This window comes from Hibiscus syriacus, unplaced genomic scaffold (genome assembly GCF_006381635.1).
Source record: "Hibiscus syriacus cultivar Baekdansim isolate YM2019G1 unplaced genomic scaffold, ASM638163v2 tig00110627_pilon, whole genome shotgun sequence".
NCBI lineage: Eukaryota > Viridiplantae > Streptophyta > Magnoliopsida > Malvales > Malvaceae > Hibiscus > Hibiscus syriacus.
The window spans coordinates 303,880-316,589 of NW_024062804.1; the positions used below are offsets into that span (position 1 = coordinate 303,880).

General features: G+C 34.5%; 1 pseudogene; it reads left to right on the forward strand.

Annotated features, from left to right (window-relative positions):
- The first annotated feature begins 318 nt into the window (after positions 1-318).
- On the forward strand, positions 319-4,416 carry LOC120136340 (annotated as a pseudogene).
- The last annotated feature ends 8,294 nt before the right edge of the window (positions 4,417-12,710 follow it).

The following is a 12,710-nucleotide window of genomic DNA, read 5'->3' on the forward strand; positions in this document are numbered from 1 at the left end:
AAACGTAACTTCAAAGCCACAGTATCGCATTTTGAGCCATGAGGTCCCAATTGTGATCAAGCCGTGACACGTTGTGGAAATTTCAGAGAATATATTGCCTCGACTACCGAACCAGTCAACACGTGTCCTTTGCGGCCCCCACCTCACAGCGTGGAGGGTTACTAGATTTCACCAATCCCATCACACCAAATCATGTGAAAGAACTGTGGCTCGTGTTGCGCAATCAGCTTCACCAACCAGTAGCCAATGGCGGCCCACCTTTTGATCCAACTCCTCCCCCAACCGGTGTTTTGATCCGCATGAAAAACAAAAAATAAATCACAGTCTTCGCTTCGCTTTGCTTTCTTTTTCGTTTATTCAAAGAAGAGGAAAATATTTTATGTGGTTTTCGCGGCCATAAACGAAAGTTTGATATCAAAATACATTCAGGCTGTTTTCGATTCTCTCAAAATTTCAGATATTTCTTCACTTATATTGTTCCCCCCCCCCCTTTTATTAAGGATGAGGTTAATTGGATAATTGCACTGCTAACAAATTCCCTTTCTTCCTTTCCACTGAATAGGGTATCCGAAAATAGTTGAGATGGAAGTTGACGTGGAGGTAGGTGCGGCGGAGAAGAAGAGTAACGAAGAAAACGATGGATCCTTATGGGAAAGATTCTTACCGCGAATGGTTCTCAGAGTGCTTCTAGTCGAAGCCGATGATTCAACTCGTCAGATTATCGCCGCTCTTTTTCGTAAATGCAGTTACATAGGTTTCTTATTTACCTTTCCTTTCTTCATTTTGTTAAATCGTTATTATTCTATTTATCTAGATCTACCAATTAAATTATATTACTTGTTTGATTCCCCTTCTTTTTTTTAATGCCTAATTTTTGGTTTTTTCTCTCTCAATAGTTGCGGCTGTTCCTGATGGTTTAATGGCGTGGGAGACTTTAAAGGATCGACCTCATAGCATTGATCTTATATTGACTGAAGTAGAGTTGCCTTCAATATCTGGATACGCGCTTCTTACTTTGGTCATGGAACATGATATCTGCAAAAATATTCCAGTTATAAGTACGCAATTTCAACTAAAATTTTATTGATGCTTTACCATCTTTGATTTATGTTTGAAGTTTTATTAATTGGACTTGATTAGGAATGAAGCTAAAATCTTTTTGTTTATGTATAATTATACCAGTGATGTCATCGGAAGCTTCATTTAGCATGGTTCTGAAGTGTATGTTAAAATGTGCAGCTGACTTTCTTATCAAGCCTGTTCGGAGGAATGAGTTGAGGAATCTGTGGCAGCATGTTTGGAGAAGACATATGGTATGCACTTTGCTCACATTTTGTTACGTTGTTTCTTGGTTGAAATCAAGCATTTAACTCGGGTTGATTTTTTCCCTGGTATTTGCGTTACATTTTATCAGCTAGCTGGTGGATGTTCTCCTCATAATCTACCTGCGACAGAGCATAAAGTTGAAGCCACGGCTGAGAACAATGATGAGAGTAACCAATCCAGTGATTATGGATCATCTACAGAGAAAATCAAAGACGAAAGTGATACCCAAGTGAGCATTTTCTTATCTTTTGATATTGGGTTTAATAAGGGCATCCATGAAGTGTTCTTTGAATGTCTGACAGCCAAGGGAATGAATAATTGGTTAGATGTTTGCACTATGACAAGTATCAGTCGAGAATTGTTTGTTTTTATGAGGGGTCATAATGATACTGCAATTTACTTGACAAGTGTTGATTCTATGGGTCTGTCTATGTGAGCGAAAATTCTTTGCCAGAGTAGATTGGCTTCATGTAGTACCACATAGAGACTGCATGTGCTGCCACCACTTGTGCACAACTCCTGTAGAACACCTTACTTGGAAGCTTAGAGTACATACATGTGAAATATGCAGGGTCTTTCACAATGGAAGTGTATGAGTTCAAATATTAGCTATCCAGGCAGAGAGCAGCAAGGAAATGTTGTCAAACTGGGTCAAGAGTCACTTAAAAATGAGGGTCAAGCTGAAGGTATGATACAATATCTTTTTACCATGTTTTAATACTTCTTAATTTTTCCTTTTCTAATTTCTGCTAAAAGAAAAGCCTTTTCCTCTTCACGAGCAGGGATATCTGGCAAGCAATTTGTCTCTGAAAATTCAAAGAGATTTGTAAAGGAGGTTGCTCATTGCAGTGACACTGGTGAATCCATTGAGTCAAAATTAGAAGAAAGCTTTGTTTTCCTTGAAGGGATGACACATGATATTATTGGACTACAAAGTGAAGGAAGAACTGGGAATGTTACCATGGGAGTTGGCTGCAACCAAAAATTAATGGAATCTTCCACTGGAGCTATTGATTTTAATTGCTTCATTTGATAAACACCCCAAGGGCACCTCTGCAATAAGTGATTGTGCAAACAAGTCTGAATTTTCTCCACAGTTAGAGCTTTCTTTGAGAAGATCTTGTTTAGTGAGCAAAAAGAATCAAGGTACCGGTGAAAAGCATAAACAAGTCATTCTGATGCATAGGCTTTTTCATGGTAAACATTTTGTTTCCTTTCTTTAGGCAAAAATTAGATGCTATCTTATTGTTCACTTGCTCGTTGAATTAGCAAAAAGAGTTGTTCGATCTTATGCTTTAATAATGTTTTGTTCTTTCTCCATATTTTATTATTCTTAATGAAAGATTTCTTTGGTTATTCTTGAAAATTTTGTTTCTTGAACCACTATTTATTTGAAACATTTTCTGGAAAATTAGAGATTAGGTAAAGGTGAGGTATATATATTCAATGTAAATCTGCTGCCTTCTATTACGACATCCTGAACCTTGTTTTATAGAACTGGCGAGGTATATATATATTTCAGGGGGCTGACATCCTTCATGATCTGTAGTGAGCATTCTTTATTTTGCCTGCACCAAGTATCTGACTTAGTGGACCATAATAAAGTAATTGGATTCCATAATTTGATGTGAACGGCAATTGAATTCGGAATGAAGTAAACTTTAGGATCAAATAAATTCTATCGATATTCTCTGTACAGAATTCATTCAATTTTGAAGGAAATATGGCCGTGTGCTTAATCTCTATTTATTGAAATGCAGGTATAAGAATAGGAAGTCACTACAGCCCATTTTCCCTACCGTAGATGGCAACCATGCTGCATTGAAGGAGAATGACAATAAACCCATACGAGACCTGGAAAGTAGCAACTGTATTTCTGAACCTCATGTTATTACACCGAGTGATAGTTGGGAGATTCTTCCTAGTCCAGTGAAGGGTCAATCTGACAGAACATCTTCAAACGCTTCAATTGGGCTGTTTTCTGTTACAGGGGTGAGGCTGGATGTTGGATGTAATAATGTTTTTTCCACACGTTTATCATGCACCATCAGGTTTGCCCTCTTCATGTAGTCCCAAACAAGCAGCAAAGCAAGAACATTCTCCCCATCCTGTGAGCACCTCAGTGCATTCAGATCCTGATGTTCATGACTCAGAACAGGGTTACACAACTGGTCTGATGAAGCTACCAACTCTACTGTTGTTCAAACTGCTCGAGGGCAGGACAAGCAGGTGCCCGTTGAGGAACTAAGGTGCAGTTCTCTCGTTGATGATCAGAGTTCTTGCAGTCATTTATGCAATGATGTATCAAATCATGAAAACAGCTGCGTTCATGGAGGTGGTATGAGTAGGGGCAATGCAAGTGCTATTGCTGCAGCAATTAATGACAGCACAACCACGGATATTTCCAGTTGTCGCAATTGCTTTGTTCAAGATGATTTGAAAAGGATGGATGCTCATCACTCCAGCCAAAGAGAAGCCGCTTTGACAAAGTTCCGAAAGCAGAAAGATCAATGCTTTGGGAAAAAGGTACATTACTATTACTACTAGTATATTCTTTTTGGTAAAGTACAAGGATGAGACCTATAGTTGTATGCTTACGACGGTGTACCCTTCTTTTAACCTAAACAGGTTCAATATCAGAACCGGAAGCGACTGGCAGAGCAGCGTCCCCGAGTAAAAGGACAGTTTGCCCTTCAAGTGCAACATGACACACCTGTTTGCAATGGCAAGTAACTTAAGTCTTGTTGAAAATATGAAGCCATATTATTGCTGTTGCAAGCATCTCCAAGAAGTTTGATCTGTAAGGGGAAAAAAAAGGGTCATACGACAACCGGAATATTTTGCAAGCTCCTCAAGTAATATGGCATGTATGATGACTGGATTTTTGCGTCCAACTCAAGTAGGCAGTATTGTTGTTATACCGTGAGTAGTGAGGTAGTCTCGTTCTTTTTCCTGGTATATCACGTGTCTGAATATACATTAGACAACTGACTTATTGTAGTTAGGCAGGTTAGTTGTATATATAAAATGTAATTTGCTTCAATATACGAGTTAAAATACGCTTTACGTGTTAGAATATTTTCTTTAAAACTTAATGCTCTTTCAACCAAATGTAATTGTACATGAAATTGTTGAATGTCAGATTATTGTTTTAAATTTCCTGTGATGTAAAATAGTGGGGTGGGTCAAAGGAGAGAAACAAAGTAATTTGTGAGAGAAAGTGGGGTCCTGTTTCACGCGGAGGAAAGGACAAAAAGCATGGAACTCTAACGTGTGCATGTGCACATATGAATATGGGTCCTGTAGAGGGGGTCCAACTGCCCAGCAAGCAGCCACATATGCATGCAGTCGGGTAAAAACTAATCCATTTTGTCGGTGTTTCTTGCAAATGCTGCTGCTTCTGTTCCACCACTCATCTGCTTACCGTCCACATTAAATTTTATTTTAATATGTTTTGAGTTAAATCAAATTTATAAAATTTTGTTTGAGTTTTTGTTTAAATTTAATTATATTTATTTATAATATTATTGTATTATTTGATATCAATTTAAATAATTTTTATAACCATATATTATATATATGTATATTTATTCATATTTTTTCATATGTAATGTACATATATCTGCAGAGTTAGGATTCAATTTGAACATTAAAATCAATCTACGTATTATTATATTTTGAGTTATTTAGTTTTATTATTAAAATCAATCTACGAATTTTTTTTTAAATCAAGTCGAATTTAATTTTTTTTAAATTAAGTCGAATTTATAAAATTACAAATCAAATTAAATTGAGTTATATTTTCAACATCGAATCTAAAAAATTAACTTTTATGAATCAAATTGAGTTTTATTCATCCTTATTGGACAGAAAATCTGTTGCAAAGAAACCTCTTTCCTCCATCATTCTTGTAGACACTAAATTTTTAGCTGCAGCAGCCCTTCCACGTTGCAAATTCCAGCAGCTTCCAACTGCAGCAGCCCCTCCACGTTTCAGCTCTACTACAACACCCTTTCCAACAGCTTCCAGAAGCCAGCTGCCCTTCCACGTTGAAGCTATAGGGTGAGTCACCACCATAGTTTGGTGACTCACCGGAAAATCGCCCTATTAACTGGTCCATAGCGATCCAGCCACCAAATCTGCAAAATCAAAAAAAAAATAAAAAAAGGAACCACCACCAAAACCACGAGCAAGCAACGACGACCAACAACGAAAAGAAGAGAAGAGATAGAGGGAACTTACCTCATCGGAGCCTCCCTACACCGCGAAAAGAATCAAAATACCCGAAGGTATTTTTTAGATCTACGTAAATTAAAGGTTTTAAGGGAGAACGGGGTCGGAATCGGTCTTAGAATGGTCCGATCTATATTTTGAGAAGATTTTGTATTTTCCGGCCACCGCATACGGTGGCCGGCGGTGGTGACCGGAGCCATAGCTCCCTTCGGTCGGAGGCTCTAAAGAGAAGGGGGAGAGAAAATTTTTTATCTCTTCTAGAGAGAGAGAAGAAAATGAAAAAAAATGAAAAGAATTTGGCCTTTAGGGCCATTTAAAGAGTATTTATACCCTCACCAAAACGACGTAGTTTTGATGAGGGGCTTGCCTGTAATTTGATAAGGGTAAAACCCTTTCCGCAACACTCATACTTTTGTAACTTTGCAATTTAGTCACTAAAAGTAATTTTTGATCATTTTAATTCAGCCTTTTAATTTTATGTACTTTATAATTTAATCATTAATATGTTTATATAAATATTTTAGGTAAATTACTGATTTAATCCTTTAATTTTAAAATTAATATTTTAATCCTGAACATTATGTTCTAAGTTATTTTAATTTGATATTAAAATTTTATATAATTTTATTTTAGTCACTAAATTAATAAATGGGCAAAATAGCATGTCTAATCCCTGTAATTTTAAATAATTAATTACAAATTAGGTATTTAATTTTATTAGATTATAATTTAGTCCTTAAGTTTAATATTTTCATTTATTTTACAAGCTTTATTACTTTTTATTTTTTTCATACCATGTTTTAATTTTATTTTAAACATTATTTAATCATATGTTACTTTTATATATTTATGTTCATATATATATTTAATTATCATTATTATTACTATTATTCTTTATTAATTATGTCAATATATATAGTCTTATAAATATATATAATATTTATTTATTTATTCTATTTTCCTATTTATAAATTTAATTTTATAAATCACTTTTAAGAAAAATAATCATATTTTGATATTTATTTATTTTTAATATCGAAGAAAAGAGCTGTCTTAAGGCACCTAGAAGCCATTTTCTGATATTTTTAAATAAATAAATATCTTATTAAAATAAATTTTTATTTTAAGAAAATGTTTTGGTTATTTATTTATTTTTCAATATCAAAGAAAAGAGCTGTCTTAAGGTACCTAGAAGCTCTTTTCTGATATTTTTGAATAAATAAATATCTTACTATATTAAAATAAAATGTTTTTGATATTTATTTATTTTTTAATATCAAAGAAAAGAGCTGTCTTAAAGAACCTAGAAGCCCTTTTCTGATATTTCTAAATAAGTAAATATCTTATTTATGTATATTAATATATTTTCTTAAAATTATTTGAAATAATAGAATTATGAATTAAATATATCTTTGAATTTTTAAATTTCCAATAATAGAGACAATTTATAATTAAAAAGTACCAATTTTGGGCGTTGTAGGGGTGCTAATCCTTCCCTAAACGTAACCGACCACGAATCCCTTTTTATTATTAAAAAGAACAAATTTTTGGTTATAAACGCAGATCAGTTCATCTTTTAACTGATGTTTTCTTAAAACTCTTTTAAAAGATAATTTTTAGGTATTCGACCTACTTAACCCAAAAGGCCGATGGCGACTCCCAAATTATTTTAAAAACCATTTATTCACATCACTTTTCCCGCCAAGTAAGTACAAAATTCGTGCCCGGGCGAAAACCGGTTACGACAGCTTGGCGACTCCACTGGGGATGACTAGTCATGCTTTGAAATTAATTATAAATTGTCTCTATTAATTAGAAATTAAAAATTTATTTATTTAATTTTTAATTCTTTTTTTTTCAAAATTTTTATTACTTATGATTTTCATAATATTTTTATATTTTTTTATTTTTACTTTATTTTCAAATATTAAATTTTTCATTTAATTGTTTGTCAGAGGTTTGAACATTTCTCCTCACACACAACACTTGCATTGCATAACATAAAGCTTTCTAATCAAGCTTGTCCCTTTTTAAGTGGGAGTGAAAGCGACGTCTTCGTGAGAATTTATTCTCCGTGTCAGACCTAGCAAGTAGCTTTCGGGGTTCATATGCTCTATGTCTTCGTGAGAATTTATTCTCCGTGTCAGGCATAAAGAAATGTGTCCCCTCAAATTGAACTTGATCCGCTTAAGTCTGTGATGGACTAGGATTGAGGGTTTGACAGCCCGATCTGAAACCATGCCAAAATTTTGTCAGTAAGTATACACAAAGGAGAAATAAGTTCTAGCTTTTATTTCCTTTTCTTTTTTCTGAATAAATGTATGCAAACTAGAAATCATGCGGTTAAGCTAATTTTTCCAAACAAAGCATGGAACTAGAAAGCATGAGGTTAGGATTTATACCTTGATAAATAGATTTTTTCCATTAATTGGTACTAACTATTCTATTTTTTCTTATTTCTTTTGCTTGCATTGTATGATCATGGCATAATCAAAAGGTGTTGACTTGAAAGACTGTTCATCAAATTGGAAAGAAATCGTAAATGGACAAAAAGTTTTATGATCAAACAAAATATGATGCGGCCAAGGAAAAACATCCTGAAGAAACTACGACGATCGAGGGAAGTTTTGTACATAGAGAACCGGTTATATTAATACCAAAAGTGTTACACAAAGATCCTACCAGATTGATACCAAAAGCAGCCTATGGTAAGAACAACAGTCAGGGCATTCAGAGTAGTGGAGGTTTTTATGAAGCTCAAGCATGTTATTTAAAGGACTTGAACGACCAAAACAAGAAATTGAGCACAGAAATGAAAACCATGCATGAAGATTTTCAGAAGATCAATCAAGCCTTTCGAAATGCTGGCATAGGAAACACCCCAGAAGAGTGGATCACAGGGGTCACCAAGTTGAAAAAGAACTGCAACATATATGAAGATCTTATTCAAGAACTTCTTGGACAGAAAGGTTCTCTTACAAGGGAAAATGAGCAACTCCGAGAAGTGACACAGAAGATGAAAGAGAATGTCGTGGAAGAAGTTACAGTCCATACAAGCAATATGGTTCTTAAATGATAGATTTAGCTGACTTTACAAGGAGATGAAGCAGACTGAAGACTCAACTTTTGAGCATGAATGGAAACTATTTGGGCTTTGGAGAAGTTAGAAGTGAAAGATATCCCTATATGTAAAGTTTTGTTTGATGTACCGAAACTTTTGTGTTCAATGAAATCTGTTCTAAGATGATCACTCTTGAGTAACACCTTTCCATACATACATTTGCATTTTGTATCCTTGCATTTTTCATTTTGCATTTATACTTTTATGTTTGCTTTTGTATTGCACAATTTACATTTTTATGGTTACATTCACATTTTTATATTTGCATTTTTACGTTCGTATTCATATTTTCATTTTTTGCGTTTGCATCTTTACATATATGCATTTTGTTTAAAAATATTTTGCATACATTTAAACATGTGGAATAATTCGGGGAAGATTCCATGACAGAATTTTTGAAATCAAAGTGGAGCTAACTTGGTCTTCCTAAAGAGAGATAATAGCTATGAATGATATTTTAGCAAGGGTTGGTAGAATTGAGAAATTGCAATAGCAACTTATCAAGACTCAACAAGAGATGACTGATCATGCAAAAAAGTTTCAGGATGATTCAAAAGAGCAAATGACCAAGCTGATGAATCTGATGAATGTTGTGATCCATGGAGAGAAACCCTTGGAGGATCCTGTTGTAAAAGATTTGAATGGAATTAGGAAGTATGTAGCTGATACAATGAAAACAAATGACCAGAATTTTGTCAGGGAATGTGGAAATCCAATAAGCCACCAAAAGTCGGGTATAACCCTAGAAAATGTGACAAAGATCAAGTTGAAGAGAAGCATGGAAGAAGTTTCAGTGCCATTGAAGAAAGCTAAAGAAAGCAAAGTAAACAGTTGTAATGAGACAGTGATGTCTGGAGAAATTTTACCCAAGTTTCCTTCAGTTTCATGCAGCAAGATATATTACAAGTTGCTTCAGGCCCAAATTATTGCTACATGTCGAGCTAAGCCTTTGTTGCTTCCATATCCAAGTTGGTATAATGAGAAAGTCTTTTGTGACTATCATGCTGGAGCCCGAGGATACTCCATTGAGAATTGTGGTCGCTTCAAACGACGAGTTCAAGACCTTTTGGTTCAGGGAATCATAGAAGTGGAGGATCATTCTGTTTTGATCAAACAATCGGGAATCAAATCCCAAAATGGAGTTGGTAGTATCAAAACAAATGAAGTACATACTGCAGGGGAAGAAGAAAATGAAGTATTTGAGGCAAAGATAAAGCGTTCAATTTTCAATACCTCCCTAATTATAAATGATAAAGAAGTAAAAGGAGAGGTAATTCGAGATTGGCCTATAGGTCTAAGAATGAATGAAAAAGATACAAGTCTGAAGAAACCTCAAACACCTGTATCAGATTTTATGAGAACAAGTGAGGCAGTGTACAATACAAAGAGTCTAGTGAATACTACTCCAATTACAGCCGAAATATATAATCAGAATCAGGACAAAGCTGTCATCCTTAGTAAAAGTTGTTCTGGATCTAGAAATGAGCTCAATCTCCAGTCAGGGGAGAAAAAGATGATGATGGAAACTATTCAGGAAGAAGGAAAGAGTTGTGTATCTGAATGTTTATCCAAAGAAGTTGACACAAGAAATGATCAAGAAATGAGGGGCAAATAAGGATGAAAATCATGGACCAGTTACGGAAAATATGTGGCATAATAAATAAATAAGTGGAAGTTGTTATCTACCACTGTAGTACCTTTCTATTTTCAGCAGTCTGTTTGAACTTGTTTTTGTTCCTTTCTCCGTTTTTTACAATAAATAAATTTGTGTTGCTTTTAAGGTTATGAGCATTGAATCAATTTTGTAATCTTGCAGTTCTTTGAATATCAACTGGATTAAAAATTTTGCATGATTAGAGTCGTAATCTTTGACAAAATATCAAGATTGAAAACCAGAAAAACAAGGACCATTGATCTTACCTCAGAAGAAATACACCCAAACAATATCCTATTACAAATATGAGATAGCCTACTCCTATTGAAAGGAATTACAAAAATGCTTGGTATTTATATATAGGAGCGTACAACATGGGGCATCATTGGTGTATTACATTACAAAACTGACTAGAGTACTTTTCTATTGATGACATTCGATGATGAACATAATTTTTACAAATAGGTAAATCTAGTTTAAATAAGTTTCTTGGGAATTGAACTCTAATGAAGAGATTTTCTGACTTCCTCCAAAACACCTAGACTATAACAGGTTCTTCTTAACAAGCTTAAGAAGTTTGAGATGTATACTCATATTATTATTATATACAATAAAGCTTGAGTTATCCCCCTAAAGCAATTGGTTAATAGCCCCGGCTTTATGGATAATATTCAGCTAACCCATTATATTATTATATGCAATAAAACTGTTCCTCTAGAGCAATTGGTTAATAGCCCTGGCTTTATGGATAAGTTTCAATTAGCCTGATAAAGGTGATTATTTTACTATATACAATAAAGCTGAATTCAGCTTGCCAAAATGGCAAATGTGTTAAGAGATTGACTAAGGAAGTTGTGAAACACCTGTTATAGTCAACTTCACACAAGCACTCAGAAATTTCATTGTTAGACCGATATTTTTCGCACTAATTTGGTTAGATAAGTCTAAATGAAGGATTTCAGAGAATTGAAATGGAAACGTTCTGAAAGGTCTAGTAATTGGTAATCCTAGTTGCGTCATTTTGTATGCATCCAGTTAAAATATCAAGTCCTTAAAGTAAGGGATGTGACAAAGTTCACAGAGAGAGAGGAGTGACATCTTAAATAGATGTAAACATAGAAAATAGGAAAGCCATCCTGAAATCAAACCAAATTTTGATACTTGTCAAAGAGCTATAATTCTCAAACATTAAAGAATTGTTGATTCTTTTAATATTCTTTGAATTCATGCTTATGATTTGATTCTATTATGAACCTGAGAAGGGCATTACTTTGAAAAATTCTTTCATTCTTCGATAAAGAAAGGATAAAAAACATTTTCAAACAGGATAGTCTCAAATGAGAAAAGTCCTTGAAGCAATTGTTGCTTATTCTACCTCTGTTGTAGAAAAAGAATAAACGAGGCCAGAATGATAAAGCATTTCACTTTCTTGAAAGTAAATGGTCCAAGAAGCCGGAAAAGTCTGGAGAATGGAACTTGTAACACTCTCCTATGACATTATTAGCAATCCATCAAGAAAGATTATCGCTTATTTCATGCTAAGGTCGATAAGCATCACCAAACAAATTATTTTCCCCAGCCATCAATCCATGTTTATGGTAGATTACATCACAGAGATATAAGTCCCAGTAAGATGTATTATGGGAATGAACAAATCACTACATGCACTCTGGTTATACCGTGATGCTGGCTCAAGTCTTGATACATCATTGCTACTTCTTTTAGGCCGATCATTTTTTTTTCAAGATGATATTCATTATGTCCTTCAGAAGATTGTTGAATTCGAATTTGAGAAAATATGGCACAGAATAAGACATTGGAACAAATTCTATATTTGTATGCCTTTTATATAGGGTAACATTGGTTACAGGATTCCAAAAGTTGAAGATGACCAGTTTTACTGTCAACTAAACCGTTCCATGATTCGAAAAGAGTGGGATATATTGGAGCAGCTGAAGAGAGAGTTGTCGTAGCAGTCATTGCAAGAAAATGCACCAACAAAAAATCTTCTAGTTTATCCTGATGATGTTTATTTCTTCCAGTAAGGTTGTTACGCTTGATGCCACCGACAACAAGGTCGAGTCCGTTAAATCTACTCATCAATTGCTCCAACTGATTATCATTCAGTTCTTGCACATCTGTTTACAAAGATATGCCAAGACAGTAGAAGACGACCTTTGCATCACTGATCCCAGAAAAAAGACAGGACATTGATACCACCATGGAATATGTCTCTATACAGATCCTCGTGTATGGTTTTTAGGGAAACCTAGAAGCATTTCCACCTCATCAGGTTCAAGTGGAACCATTTTATTCTTTCCAACCCATACCAGATTCCATTTTCAGCACTCATCAAGAATATACTTCTGGACACTC